The following is a 15,401-nucleotide window of genomic DNA, read 5'->3' as shown; positions in this document are numbered from 1 at the left end:
TCGCCATCCCCCACGAGCAGCTGTTTCCTATTACTATAAAAGCTGACAAGGTGCAGGTCTGGAGCGGAGCCTCCTCTGGCAGGTAATTTTGACGAGACGCAGAGGGCCGGGGCCGGGTGTCTCTGATGGGTTTCCGGCACTGTTATCAGCCCCGTGCGGCCCCCTCCCGTCTGCGCGTCCCACCCGCTGCTGGGGGGGCTCGGCAGCACCGGCCCTTGCCTTGGGGATGCTTTGTTTACTTCTGCTCACGCTGCAGCTGGGAAAGGGGATGGGTGCTTCTGGCGGGGAGGGGAGAAGAAATATTCCCCGGGGTGCTTTTCCCTGTCTGGGACCATGGAATGGCTTGGAGACACCAAGAAGGATTGCTGCAAGGTGCAAGCGGGCAGGCAGCATCTTCCCCTCTGGATGTCATCCGTCCAGTGAGTTGCAATGAGCAGCCCAAGCCCACGGTGCATTTCCAGACACAGCCTCAGGGCTTGTTGGCTCAGGCCCCTCCAGTGAGCATTTCACCTGTCTCCAGGAAATACATCTCCAGCGCACCTGGCTTGGGCACGTTCACAGCTTTTTATCTCCCTGCAGCAGAAATAACCCAGATGCACGCTGGGGATGGATAACCCAGCTCAGGCCTTCATCCCTCCCTCCATTTCTTCCTGTGCCCAGAAAAAGGCCCCCAGCCCTCTCCCTTTGCCCTGCACAGCATCGGCACCCCACCGCGGGATGCAGGTGAGCGGGCACTGCTGTGCCTCCTCGCTGCCTGCTCCCAAACAGGCATCTATTCATGCTGGAGGTCAGCGTAGGCTGTGCAGCCAGCCAACACTTAAGGATTAAATATATTTATTACATAAAGCAAATAAATAAATGTTCTTTCTTCTGGGGGCCTGTTGATTTGCTTCCACAGCTGGAAGGAGCAGCACCGGGTTGCAATGCGAGCTGCACCCCTGTGCCCCCAGACAAATTAATCACCTGCTCCCATGTCAGACACTTTAAACATCATCTCGTGGCTCTGCACAGGGACTTGGAGCACTAGGAGCCAGGGCTGAGGTTGCCCTGGCTGGAGAATGCAGTGTGGGAGAAGGTGGGATGTGGGGGAGTGAACGCAGTTTGTCTCCACCATTTTTGGTGCAGGCTCTAAGAAGTTGTTGCCTTGTGTTAATGGGGTTAGGGGCATGCGAGCACCTGTGTGCACAAGGAAGGATTGCGCTTTACCTGGCTAGGGGTCAACTGATAGGTTATCCTGTATTTGTGCCCCTGATGCCTAGGAGTCCCCAGCCCCAAACGCCTTAGTTTAAGCACAACCAGGAACAGCTCATAGAGCATCAAAAGGATGGGGAGGGCAGGAAAGGCAGGCCAAACATCTCCAAGGTGGTTCAGGGCTGGGGGCCTGGGTCCAAACAGGCATTGTGCTCTTGGGGCTGGCCCGGCAGGGGTCTGAAGCTTCCCTTTCTCCTCTGTGATGGCTGCTTCAGATGAGGTCATGATTTGGTCTCCCTAGAAACTCCATGATCAGCCTCATTTGGCTTTCCAAGCATTATCCATTACAATTGCCCTTTATTAGCTGGTAATTATATAATTGCCTTCCCTTCAACTTCAGCCCAGGCTGTGCAGGCAGCTCGTGGATGCGTTGCATCTCTCCCATCCCTAGCCCCATTAGCAGGGGGATGCCATCCTTCTTCAACAAAATTTCCAGCACTGACAGCCCTGCCTGGATGCTGTTCCCTCTTCTACCACCCAAACAATGGGAGCTTGGATGGAGCAGGGCAAAATTTGGGGCAAATTTGAGGTAGCAGAGGAATCAAACCAGTTAGTGGTGGAGGGGTTAATGTGCTTACTTTCTTCTCCCCAGCCTCCCCCAAGCCTGTCCCCTGTGTCTCCTGCTCCCCCACCACACATGCTCCAATCTCAGTTGCAGTCCCGCTTACCTTTTGCTAATAAAACCCTTTGGTCCTGCTTAATGTCAGCCAGACCCCATTTCTACGTGCCTGACAGCTTCCAGGGCCGGGCAATACCTGGGTGTCCGGAGGAGGAGGAGAGCTCCCACAGAGAGCCCCGGGCTCCAGATTTTCCAGATTTGCCTATTTTTTTTTGCTGCCAATCCTGCCTCAATTTTCTGATGTGCTTCTCAGGATGCTGCCGGGACACATGATGCTCCACAGCATCCTCCTTCTCCAGCACAACTCCTGCTGGACCCAGAGGCATCTCCTCCCACCTTAACCACCCTGTGTGATACCTTTGCAGCCCAGCATGGAGAGGGTGGGCACTTTGGGGCCAATCACCTCTTTGTGGCAATTTTAAGGAAAACAGCAGATTAAAATCTTGCTGAGTTGGAAGGATTGAATCCAAATGCAACATCTGAATGGGGCTTTTCACACTGAACCCTCTTTGTGCAACTGCTGGCGTGCTGGAGGGCTTTCATCCCAGTGTTGGTTGAGTGTGGGGTTCAATTACCAGGACAAGGTCATTTTTGTTTTTTTCATCATCCGCTTCCAAGGCGTTATCTGCTTCTCCACAAAACATAATTGTCCTTGCCCTGTCCTTGTGACCCTCTCCTGGAGCAAGATGATGACCTGGGAGCTCGTCCAGTCCTAGAACTGCTCCTGAAGCCCAGAAAGTATCGCCCTATCCAGACCCGAAGTGGCACGGAAGGTAGAGATATGTAGGAAACAAATCCAGGGTGGTGGTTGCCCTATTTTAGGTACTAAAACCAGTAAAACCCTACCAGACAATACTGCAGCAGAATACTGCAGAGCCAAAATCAATATCCTATATATTTTGTACATGTATGTTTTGGCATATTTTTATTTTCCCAAGGCCACTGTTCTCCTGGAGAAAACAGCTGAAGAACTGAGACACACCAAACCTGCCACGTTTTGCATAAAAAGGCAGCCACCATCAGCCAAAACCCAGCCCAAGCCCTCTCAGACCACAGTCCCTGGCCCTAAATCCTCACAGAGCTTGCCCCAAAGCAGCACCGCTTCCTGGTGCTCCCCAGCCTCTCTGCAGAAGCACTGCCCTTGCTGTGTCCTCCTGGAAGTGCAACATCTCATTGATTTTAGGACATTGTGGTGCTCAGCACAGTGCATGGGTGTACCGGGACAATGTAGGATTTGGCCCACAGGGAAAAACTCCACTATCCCACCAGAGGTTTGACTCCAGTGGTGGTCTTGGGCTTGAGAAGCACTTTGGGATGAAAGGAGTGATAGAAGTGTCAAATATTATGCTAAGTAGCTCTGTGAGGACTCATGGATGTTTTAGGAGCGTTGCCAGGCAGGGAGCTGAATAAAGCCAAACTCTCCCAGCGTATTTATTTTTTGAAGGCTTAAAGTTGTTTAAACAGTAAGGTCAGAGCAGATAACAAGTCTGGGAACACAGGTGCCCAATTCTCTTCCTCTGCACATTGATACTCCACATGGAAGTGTTCAAAACAGGTACCTCAAACACCAAGGTGGCAGAAGAAAATTTGGGGTGCATCCAGCACAATATTTGGGAACACCCTTCCCCACCCATGATGAACAGCCCCAGGATGCTCCAGTGTGCCCTGGGTGGCCCAGGAGTCCCCCAAACCCTCCTGGTACCTGGTACACTTCATGCCCTGGTTGGGGTGCAGGGACATGGCTGAGGGACCCAGAGGACATGGAAGCAGTTGATCAAACTGCTGATCCAGGCCGAGGTCGTGCTTGCAGAGCTCCCTCCTGTCATTTACTGATCCTAATCAGGCTGCAATAAAACCTGTGATTGCACATCTCATAAGCGAGATCACAGGGAGAACAGGAAATGAGCTAAGTTAATCAAATTAGATGAAAGACAAGGAAAAAGGAGTCTGAAAATCCCATATGGGGAACAATTTTATTAGTGCTTTGCCTCTCGTAGAACATTTTTGATGGGGAACACTGGAGCATTAATCCAGCCGGCCAGTACCGCTCGGTAATCGCACGGAGCGAGGCGAAGGGACAGAGGTGGGCATTGCCTCCAGCATCGCCAGCTTCCTCGAGAGGGAACGAGGATGTGCCTCGTCCTGTTAGGGCAGGAAGGAGAAGAAATGGAAAAGGCTGGGCTGGAAAAACTTCATATTGGGCTTCATATTTAGAAAGCCTTTCCCAAAAGCAAAAGAGATGCAAAATACCAAGCTGATTTTGTTGGTGGCGGGCTCAGAAGGCAGCTCCTGCTCGATGATGGGAGGCACTGGGCAGGCAGTGGGATGGGGCTGCCAGAGCAAGCAGCAGGACTTCAGAGGAAAATCAGCAGACAGGCTGGAAGCCTGCTTCTGTGCCCTCATATGTGAGAGACAATAAAGACCTATTTCTTGTCGCAGTGTTCTCCCTTTGCTGAAATTCAGATAAACCCACAGTTTTCTCCTTTGCAGTTTCAGGAGGAGTTTCTTGTCTCTTCCTGCTCTTTGGGACTTTCCTTCTGCTGCTGTCCTCAGCCTGATGGTGAGGAGCCAGAGCTCTCCTCTCCCTGCTCTGGGCTACAGAAATGCAAATGAAACGAGCAGGACACATCTTCCTGTCTTGATCTCACATTTGGTTCCTTCTTCCTGCCTTTCTCTGAATTTCCTTAACAGAAGGAATGAATATTTCATTACATTCCTTCTGACATTGACTTCTCTTGCAAGTCACCACAAAAGCCTGGCAGAAATATAGAAGATGAATGCAAAGTATTGTGTATGCATCGTATTAAACCCATAACTTTCAGACCACCCAACAACACAGAAGACAGGCTTGACGCTTGATGGTGATTTCACCTTGCCCACTGCTATCGGTTTTGGGGTCTTGCTGTCATGCAGAGGTCAGTGGGCGACACTGAGGCTTCGCAGAGCTGGGCTCTCATGGTGTCCTCCCCTTGCTGTGTAGATGTAATGCCCAGGCCATCTCTAGCAGTGATACCCCCTGTGGAAGGGACACCTCAGAGAAATAACTCAGCTTAAGCTTTTGGGATGCTGCGTGTTCATCCTCTCAAGGACCAGATGCAAACCAAGGAAGCTGGCAATGGTTTGAAGCCAGGCCTGGATGTGTTGGTCCCATCTATAAGTAAATAAAAGAGTAATGTCTTAGAAGACACGTGCCCATGCATAAAGCAAGTTATCTTTTCTTTCTGTCCCTGTATTATAAGGAAGTCAAGGGTCAGACAGCTGTGCCTGAAGAGCTGGGTGTATAAATTGTCATTGTGGTTGCTGACACCAGGCCACTCATTGCACTGGGGCAGGCGTGGGTAGCCTTCAACCAGTGCAGAAAACCAAAATACAAATCCTCTGCACCCATGCCTCGTGCACTCACCTCCTGCACATTGCTGCATTGTACCTGCTGGATACAAGCCCTGGGAGAGCTCTCTGCAATAGTCTGCAATATTGCAACCTGGAAACGCTCCGGCTCCACCCGCTGCTCCTGGCACCCAGGCTGAGGAAGGAGGAGAGCTCTTTGGAAAGGCTCCCCATCTGCAGCTGGGTTAATGCGTCCCACGTGTGGCCCAGCTGAGGGTTATGCACGGGGATGTGAAAGGGACGCAATGGATCCTGCACGAGCACAGCATCCTCACTGCAAGGCTGGTGCTCCAGCAGCTGGGTGGAATGGCTTCTCCTCCAGCTGCGAGGCAGGAGATGCCCAGGGTGAACTGTGCAAACTCTGGTGGCAGACTGAGGGAGACCTCTTAGGGAAATGTTCCAAGGCCCCATCCTGAGCATTCCCCAGGCTCTCCAAACAGTTTGCAAATCATGCAGGAGGGTACTGGACAAGAAGCCATGCAAGGACAAGACTTATTTCAACATCGGAATGATTTAGGAGTAAAATAAGCAATAAGATCCAGGGCTCCAAAGCCCCAGCATTGGACTCCCAAAAGCTCTTAGCAAACCCCAAAACTCTTTAGCTCCCACTGCTTTGGGATCATTTTTGGTAGTGACATGGGTTGGATTTCATCCAGGTGTTGACCACCTCCCTGCCTTGCACAAGAGCTCCTATGTGCTGCCCAACAGGAGCCCCCCACCAGTCTTTTAGCCCCCCTTGACCTGCCCTGGGCACATTTCCCCCTGTGTGCAAAGAGGGGAAAGTGTTTGACTTGCAAATATTGTTTCGGTTCCTCGTCGAGAGTTGAGCATTTTGAGTAGCGCCGTGCTGCACCAGGGCTCCTCCACCATCCACCACCACCTCCTTTTCCCTCCTGCATCACGCTTGCACCCCGTGAGGTGCTGCCTGCTCAGTTTTGGGGATGCATGGGAGATGTCTGGATTGCAATCTGCCATGGGAACATTCACTTGATTTACTTGCCATGGTCTTTGTCTCCATATATCCACTTCAGCCGTCCCCTTCCCCACCTCCTGGCTGCCACATTGCTTCAGTCTGTATGCATTACCCATTTATGGGCTTTTTTTTTTTAGGGGTAGAAATCCACACCTACCTTGAGTACTGAGCTTCCTGGCAGAGAATTTTTAATATTTTGGGGGTGGCATCTTTTTTTTTTAAACACAACTGTGTCAGAAAGTGCTAGTTTTGTCACAACTGAAACTGTTTGCAGGAAAGAGCTTTCAAACGAGCTTCCTGTTTCAAAAAGAAAAAAAAAAAATCTTTTAGAATGTCCTGAAATTGTCAAAAACATCCTGTTTTGACATTCAAAGAAAATTTGTCTTTTTTTTTTGGTGGCAAGTTTGTTAAAAACTAATAATTTTCTGAAAGACTGGAGAAAAAAACCCACCCCAAACCAAAGTATACTTCAAAGGTCTCTGTGAGCTCATTTCAATACTTGGGCTTTTTGATTGATGGAAGTTGAAAGGGAGCCTGCCCAGTTTATGAAGTGACAAGGTGTTCACTGTCTCAAGATATGGAAAAAAAAATCCCATCTCACTCCCATCACATGCATGGTTGACTCATCTGATACTGGTTTGTGGAGGAAAAACCCAGTAATAACAGCAATCAGACACTTCTTCGTCCTTGGAAAGCATCATAACTCTGCTTTTTAGGAAATGCAGGAGAGTTGGGAAAAGAAAGTTTTGGGAGCTTGAATACGGTCTGTTGCACCTAATGCTGCCAGTGCTTTTAGCCCTGGAAGCCGCTTTTTGCCCTGAAAGCCTCTCCGGGGTGTTGAAGACCAAGAGTGTCTGCACATCGGCGTGAATCTGCCAAGTTTTCACACCCACCTCAAAACCGGGTGCTGGCAGCGCCCATTTCAGAGCCCAGCCAATGGAGATGTGGTCCCAGGGCTGCCAAAACAAGGTCCTTGCATCCATCCGTGAGATTTGAACCAAAGCAGGAGGGAATGCGTCAGCGAGGAACGCTGCAACGAGGGGAAAAGGAGCCAAGCAAAGTTCAGGTCAGGTCAAACCAAAGAGAACCGGTACGATGTGCCAAATTCATTTATTTTCGGAAGTTAGCAAATGGTTCTTTTGACCTGAAGGGAGATTTTTTTTTTTATTTTTTATTTATTTTTTTTTTTTTTTGAGAAGGAGTAAACCCTGCTGTTCTGGCTCCATTTTTAAGACCAAAATACCCTTGTAAGTTGAAAAACAAAACAAAACAAAAACCTAACAAACCAACACCCAAACATCCTTCTGGAAAATGACAAGACAGGGATTAGATTGTCTGGACTCTTTTTTTTTTTTTTTTTTTTTTTGCCAAATTTTGTCAAAATTGTAAGTTCAGTCTGTGAATGCAAAGTTTCCTTCCCGTGCCCCACAAGCCTCCACAAAATCTGCCATGTCTTAGCAAACCTGAACACCTTACAAACACAGCAAACCTTAAGATGAGAGATTGCTCCCTGTGTCACCATCCCTGGTAGGTTATAAGTGTGTCTGTGGTACTTTGAGATTTTGGGGGGTAAAATGAGATGTGAACAGTTAATGAATTTAATGATTTATAAGCCCTGACATACTAAATTAATTAAGAGACAGTGGACAAAATGCAAATATGGAACTAGTGAATGAGAGCATGTTACTAACCGGATTTCAAATGATGAATATCTAAATTCATCTGTGATGAAAAAACAAAGCTATGAAAGGTGTCTGCACTCAGAAGGCAAGGTCTATTAAGTGCACTTGTTCTGGATAGTATTGAACAAAGCTCAGGAGAAAAATTGGATAAAATAAATGCTTTTGATTTTCTAATGTGTTTTGAGCTAAGGCCAAGGACTCAGATGGTTTTCCTAAGAATTACGCTCAGTTGTTTGCAGGGAAATAGTTCTTTACACCAGAACAATCTCTGGAGCTGGTGAAATGCTTCCCAGCTGTGGGCTGTAGAATTCAGATGTCACTTCAGTCTTAGCAAAGCCTTCCTCCTTCGCAGATGCAAATGGGCTTAGTTTGCCGAGTGCTTAATATTAAGCAACAGCCCTAAAAAGCCTGGGTTATGTGGTGTTTAAAGCCAAAAGTGACTTCTCTCCATCTTAGGGATGCTGCTAGGACTTGCTGGGGCTGTGCAGCCTGCGAGCATCTCCCTGTGCTGTACCAGCAACAGGAGGGGACTGGGAGGATGCTGTGAAGCAGTCCTGCAGCTGAAGCTCATAGCTGCTATTGGAAAATGGGGCAAAACCACCTGGTTTTTGGTGTCCTGGGGGTGCAAGCACAGATATGTGTGCCCTTTAGGGTGCCAGCTTTGATGCTGCATGTTCAGTGATAATTCACCCCCAGGCCACCCTAACACTCATCTCTTCCACATTCTCCTTTTGAAGTTTTGTTCCTACTTCTCATTTATTTTATTTTATTTTTTTTTCTGCTCTGGCCAGACCCTTTTGCCAACACATTTCCTGCTTGCAAATGAGAGCAAAAAGGAGGTTTGGGGGAGAGGAGCGATCATATGGACATTTCTGGGCCTCTGATAAAGGGATGGGGGTGCTGGCAGCTCTGTCAAACCACGTCTGATGGTTTTGTGATGTGGGCTGTGTAATGTCCCATCTGGGAGAGAGACGAGTCCAAACTCACCCACTCACATATTTTCCAGAGATGTGTTACCGCACATATGTTTGGAGGACAGGAGAAACCTGTTAAAGAGATAACCTCGTCGCATCCCAACGCCTCCCTCCCCTGGGGTCTGCTCTGCTTGCAGGATCCTTATGCTGCTCCCAGCCTCGTGGCCTCGGGGATGGATACATCTTGCCAAAAAAAAAAAAAAAAAGAAAGAAAATAAAAAAAAAAAAAGAGAAGAGAAAGCGCCTGCCAGCTTCTGGCCCTGTTAACACAGTGCTACGGTCCTGAAGCTGCTTGAGATAAGCAGCGCTGGCAGCGCAGTGGGGTGAAAGGAGGGCTCTTATATGGCATTTGTAGTCTTTATATCCATGCACTTGAGAAAATCATAGGAACAAGGGAAAAAAGAAAAGGGTAAGGCAGTGAAGGGCTCGCGGCAATGTAGCACCTCCAGTGTGCAGAGGGGAAGTGCTCTGTCAGCGGGCTCAGCTCAGTGCAATTAGGCTGAATAATGAATGGGCTACTTATTATCAGCTGGAGCAGCACCTCTTAGGTCCAGGTTAAAATCCCCACACTGTAAATGCTGTCCAAGCAGAACAAGAGACAACATATATTTGCGCAAATCCTCCATTTTCTGGATGATAAATCTCAATTTCCCGTGGCTTTTCAACCCAAGACCTCCAAGAACCAGGAGCAGGAGTCTCCTGAGGAACCCTGTTCTCAGCCCTGCTGACAAGAGCTGCATCCCTCTAGTTTGGTGACACAGCGACTACCCCAGGACATGAGAACAGCCCCAAAATATTTGAGGGATGTAAACAAGAGGAGGGAATGCATCGGGGCGCTGCTGAGAGCCAGCTCTGCTGAATGCAGGGGGAATCGGAGGAGCCCCGCAGGGGGAGCGGGCATGCTGGGGCTGACACAGCTGGGATTATCGTGCTATCACAGTGACGGATATTTTCCTCCTTGCACTTGAAGACCTCGGTGTGCATGGCTTTGTATGCTCTTCTGCAGCCCCTTGGTGACCTGGCTGGTCTCATCTGTCAAACAATTTGTAAGCTTTATGAGTTGTTTTAGGAGTTTTAGACTCAGAGCTAAAGCTTTCAGTAGACCCAATATTTTATTTTTAGAAAAAGCTGAGCGTCCAGCAAGGAAGGAGAGACACAGTGGATGCTTCAGCATGTGGTGGCACCTGCCTTGGTCCTGTTGAAGAGGTGCCACCCAGCTTGTCCCAGTGCCGCGTGTGGGATTGGCTTGGAAATGGCTCTTGCATGGCCCGGGGGGGGGGGGGGGGCCACGCAAGTACTTGCTGCTGGATGGTCCAGCTGGAGCTGGGAAACAAGGGCTTGGCAAGCACTTTTATCACCTCTACTCATCACAGGGGCCAGCTGCCAGACTGCTCAAAGGTCAAGGAATTAAGGATGGATCTTTGAGGAGTATCGCTTGCATCTCTCACTCTGTTATTATGGAAAAATGTTCTTGTTCATCCATTTCATTTTACACCAGGGTATAGCCTGGCTAGCCTGAAGTTGGCAGTGACCCCTTTGTGAAGCGCCAAGACTCTTTTACACACATGTAATAAAATAAATCACTTGAGCAATCTGCGTTGCAACTTGCGCTCTCTCCCACCTCGGCACCGGGAGGCTGGAGCCAAAAAGCCATCGCAGTGGTATGAGCAACCTGCGAGCCGATGGCCATGCTCTTAATCTACATTAAAACATTCTGAGCTCATCTTTGCATGCAGCGGACCTGTGCAAGTTGCAGGTAATATAAAAAGAGAAAGGTTGTTTAGGTAAGAGGCTCAGATAACACAGATAAGACTAAGCTCCAAGCCACCACCTTTCTGGATGCATTTGCTCTTCAGGCCAAGCTCAAAGAGGATAATGCCAGTATGTACTGAGCCCTGGCTGCTGCCTCCTGCTTTGGGCACACATCAGAGAGACATCTCACAGCAAATAGATGTCCCTGATCCAAATTTGCCAGTGGGAATCAAAACATGAGCCTCTGTGGGGTTCCAGAAAGACAGGGTTTTTTGGTAGAGATGAGTGGAGAGGTTTGTCAAGTGGCCCTGGCTCTAGGTGGGTTGTGGAGGCTCTTGGTGGCATTATGTGAGGACAGCTGGTTCCTCTCCAGAGTTATTTTGGATTCTGTAGGTGTATGTGCTCACACTTATTATGCACTATGTTGGAAAGCAACAGTGGCAATGGTTTTACTGTTTGCTTGTTCTGCTGTTGTCTGCTGACTCAGACCTCGCAGCCTTTCTAGCCAGCGTGGCAGCAATGCTCCAAGCTGCTCAGGGAAGGACAAGGGGCTCCAAAACCCCAGCTCTGGCCAGCAGCAGACAATTATTTGAGTTAAACAGTGCTCATCATTGGTAGCAGATCATATCTATCCTCAGGAAATGTTAATGACTTATATCAATAAGCATAGGAGCAAGTTCCTAGTGGGTGCTGGCATTGCAGCTGGGACCCACCGAAGCTCACAGGCACGTGGATATCCCTAGGTAAAATGCTGGCTTGGGTAGGATGCAGGCAATAGGTGGTTTCAACCACAAATAACACCTAATTTTCCTAAAATCATCTGTTTTGATCACGGCAGCTTCAAGGGCACAATAACACAGGGTAGAAGGTGACGTGCTGGGGCACTGAGTCCCATCCCTGCTGCTACTGGCAAGCACAGCAAGTAATCAATTTATCATGCTCCACACTGGGCTTTTCCACACAGCCAGTAATGAAAGCTCTCGATTTCCCATATCAGGGTGAGGTACTTACCCCATTTTTCCATGCTAACATATCTGAGCTGCTGTGGGAATAGCTTTCCCTTCACATACCACTCATGAGCTCTCTTACCACCCCGGCATTAGCCCAGTTCAGCAGGAGCTCAGCACCACCCCAGCCACCTTTGTGCTAGCATCCAAACACCCAAATCTCAAATTACTCTTTGGCTTGCTTTGAAAATCCATCAGTCTTTACTTTCTGGAGCACTACTCCACACCTCCAGCCTCAGTTATTTCCCTGGCTTGCTGGAAGAAGAGCAAGAGCACCCATTAATAAAATGGTTTCAATGCTTTTATGACAGCATCGGTCCAAGTTAGCAGAACATTTTCACATCTTGTGCTGCAGCAAGCAGCTTTCAGCATCAGAAGGCAGTGCCCTTGGACATGCAGATGTTTTGGAGCTTTCAGCTATGCTAATAGTGCATGAAAGCAGCTTATTAGCATGCAGCGGGTATCTGCAAATCTGGGATTTGTTCACTTAGCTGCCTCTGAATACACAGATATCTGTCTGTGCGTTCACATTAGGCATTCCTTGCATGCATGTTGAATATGTGCAGAAATGTGCTCATGCAGGCTTTGATGTCTGCAGTATTTAACATCATCTGTTTTCTGATAATCTTGTCTTCTGAGCTCAGGATTGCAGTTGGGGATACTTCTGCCTGATGCCTACATTTCTTCCAACTTTGTGCAACATCTGTGGAGTTTAACACATGCTCAGGAGGGCAGCACGCTATTAATTGGACATTAAGTGGCGGGCCATGTCTGAGGCCATTGCACATTGTATTAATTACTGAGTGGCTAATAACAACCTTCTGCCCCTGGTATTTATAGAATAATAAAATCTGTCCATGACACTGGCCTCACATCTGGTGAAACTGGCAAACACATTTTCATTTACCTCCCTTTCTCAAGCGTGCTAATAGCTTTCAGATTTCCAGGGGGACAACTGGAGATCTTAGAGCATTACGGACACATTGCTAATGGCTCCCGAGTGAAGGGTGAGCTGAGATTTGCACTTCAAACAGGACTGGACCCCCCTATTCCCTCCTCTTGCCCAACATGGCATGGTGGATATAGGATAAAAAGCTTGGCTTTGGGCATGCTTTGCTGAACGAGCTGTTTACAAACACTGCAGCTCTGCTTTGGAAACTTTTCCCCATGTTGTTTCATAAAATAAAAGCAAGAGTCCCTGTAACCATCAGTATTTCTTACACTTGTACATTGCCTGTGTCAGGGATGCTGGTGCCGTGGGGCAGCACCCACTGCAGTACCCTGACCTACTGGGTGCGTGGGCATGGGGAAAGGGCTAATAGCTTTAGCTATTTATCCATATAGCAAATATAGTTATGTAGCTATATTTGGCTCAGCCCCACCACCCATCTCCGCAGGTGCTGGGAATGGGTGGGCCTGGGTCTGCACAAGGCAGATACCGCTCTTTTACTGTGCAAGGAAGGGTTGGGAAGGAAAAACACTTTCAGGGAAAGCTAGAAGAGATGCTATGCTTGTGGTCTAACCTGCAAAACTGAGAGGTAAGGGTGGATGCAGGCAACTGGGAGGCTGATGTTGCCCTCTGATCTGCAGGGCAAGCTCTCAGGCTGGGGCTGAAGGATGGGGTGCAGGGCTAGGGCAGGATGCTGTGCTTCTTGTCTGCTCCAGAGGAGAGAATGGAGAAGGACCTGTAGTGGGGAAACTCAGTCTACCCCCTCCTGTTCCTGAAATTAGTTCTTGCAGATGTGGGTGGTCTCCTACCACATATTCCTGACTTGAGCAAGTTTGAACCCTCGGAGAAAAAAAAAAAAAAAAAAAAAAAAAAAAAAGATGAAGAAAAAAATAGCCATTCATCTTTAAACATTACCTTGTCTCACTGTAGCTGGTCCCACTGAAGGAGAAAATGCTGCTGTCGGAGGAATGCAGTGGGGAGTGCACCCCTAGAACATCTGCAGAGACACTTCTCCCCTGGCCAGCACACTGCTTTGCTCCTGTTTTGGGCTTTAAAGGCTCTGGCTGGCTGTCAGCATGTCCCAGAGAAGTGGGCATCTCTGTGCTGGCATCAGACTGGGAAAAATTGCTCCAGGGATGCATAGGTGATGTCTCTAAAATAAATGAGTAGGGAGCACTCATGGGAAGTAGACACAGGGAATACAATATTATCAGCCCCTACTTTCAGATGTTACAGACTGTCTTGACCAGTTTTGTCCTGAGGTTGATGTCATCATGCAGAAACCTCATAGAAATGGCAGTCCTTGGGAGAGAGCGCTGGTAGCTGCAGTGTCTGTTATAGCTGCATTGCTCCAGAGCAGCCCAGCTGCTTCTGGGAGCCTGTACTGCTGCCCTCCATCCCCAGACCCTCAAATAACCTGAAAGCAACTGGGCTGGAGGAGTGCTGTAGCTGCAGGGTATTTGCCTGTGTAAGGACACCTAGTTGGCCAAATGGATATGCTTCTTCAAAGCTCCTGGGGAAAACATGCCATGTGATTTGTGTTTGTAATCATAGGGGCAGAGGGGAGTAGGTTCAGGATGGGGAGTCTATCAGTGGGCAGCGAAACGCCTTGTTTCCCAGGAGCCTGCTAAATAATGTCTGATCTGTCCGGGCTGCTCCACACACATAACTGGGAGGATGTGTCCTGCATCTTCCCCCTCTCCTCCCTCAAAAAAACCGCTGTTCTCTGAGATAGAGCCCCAGCTTGTCTCCGGCTCAGCCCCACACGAGCCTCTCTTGCTGGAGGAAGTTATATCACCCTCGAGGAATTGCTTGGTGAATGCGATGCAATGAAGGTATGTGCTGCCTGCAATCATCTTTGGAGGCAAGCCAATGTCCCCCCGCACTATCAAAGGCTCTCTGTCAGGCTCCTCTGCCTTTCGCCTTATCGCGGGTCAGGAGGGCATGATGTAATTCAGGCAGCAGAGCAGGAGCCATGGAAAAATCCAGCAATTCAATAATCCCTTCGTCTCTTTGCCAACAGGCGGTGGTTCCAGGCGAAGAGCTTCCCATGGCCATGTGGATGGTTTGGTTATTGGACAAGTGGCCAAAAATAGCTGCCCCTTGCTGCTTGTAAGTGTGAAGGTCACTGAAACGGGCTGAGCCCCCATGCCAGGACTGGGGAGGGAAATGCAGCCCTGGGTTTCCCCAGGTCGGTGTGTGCTGTCTTCCATCTTGGGTTTGGCTTGAAATGTTGTTATCACCTGGAAGGATGGGCATGCAGCAAGTGCTCTCTCAGCTGCAGTGTGATTTGTTGCATCCATGGGAACCTGCCTGCTTTTCCTTCTGTAGGTGTTTGAAGGCCCACAATAAACAAGGCTTTCCATTGCAAAGGGAAGTGGTGAAATTAATTAAAGAAAGACCTGAAAATGTGGCAAAGACATTATCCGTGGTTCCAGAAGGCTGCACACCGACTCCCCTCCCTTGTGGCCTAATAAAAGCTTTATTTTGGCTTGCAAGAAGCTTACAGGCTTGAAGTACACCAGTGGACACCATGGTACCCCATAAAAGCTGGCCGATGTCTTGCCCACTGGAAGGATGGCTTTTTGGGGCAAAACCTGACACAGCTTCTGGCCACCTCTGGGCTTGCAACTGCTGGACTGACATACCCAGGGAACTCTGCACCAGTGCTGGTCCTCTGAGGCTTCCTGCCTCAAATCCCCTTTCATCTGATCCCCTCCCTGATGGCTTTCCCCCCCCACACACACTTGTCACCACTTCTTCCAGCTCTGGGGACATCTGCTTTGCCCATGTCCTATAGAAATGCT

At 48.9% G+C, this 15,401-nt stretch overlaps 1 long non-coding RNA gene across 1 annotated transcript; it reads left to right on the top strand.

Annotated features, from left to right (window-relative positions):
* The first annotated feature begins 13,154 nt into the window (after positions 1 to 13,154).
* Positions 13,155 to 15,047, top strand: LOC118177884. The gene is made up of 3 exons (XR_004755957.1): positions 13,155 to 13,183; positions 14,330 to 14,429; positions 14,618 to 15,047. It is a non-coding gene; the product is annotated as an uncharacterized LOC118177884 (long non-coding RNA).
* The last annotated feature ends 354 nt before the right edge of the window (positions 15,048 to 15,401 follow it).

Source organism: Oxyura jamaicensis, chromosome 24 (genome assembly GCF_011077185.1).
Source record: "Oxyura jamaicensis isolate SHBP4307 breed ruddy duck chromosome 24, BPBGC_Ojam_1.0, whole genome shotgun sequence".
Classification (NCBI taxonomy): domain Eukaryota; kingdom Metazoa; phylum Chordata; class Aves; order Anseriformes; family Anatidae; genus Oxyura; species Oxyura jamaicensis.
Note: the sequence above shows the minus strand (reverse complement) of the source record. Positions and strands in the feature narration are given on the sequence as shown.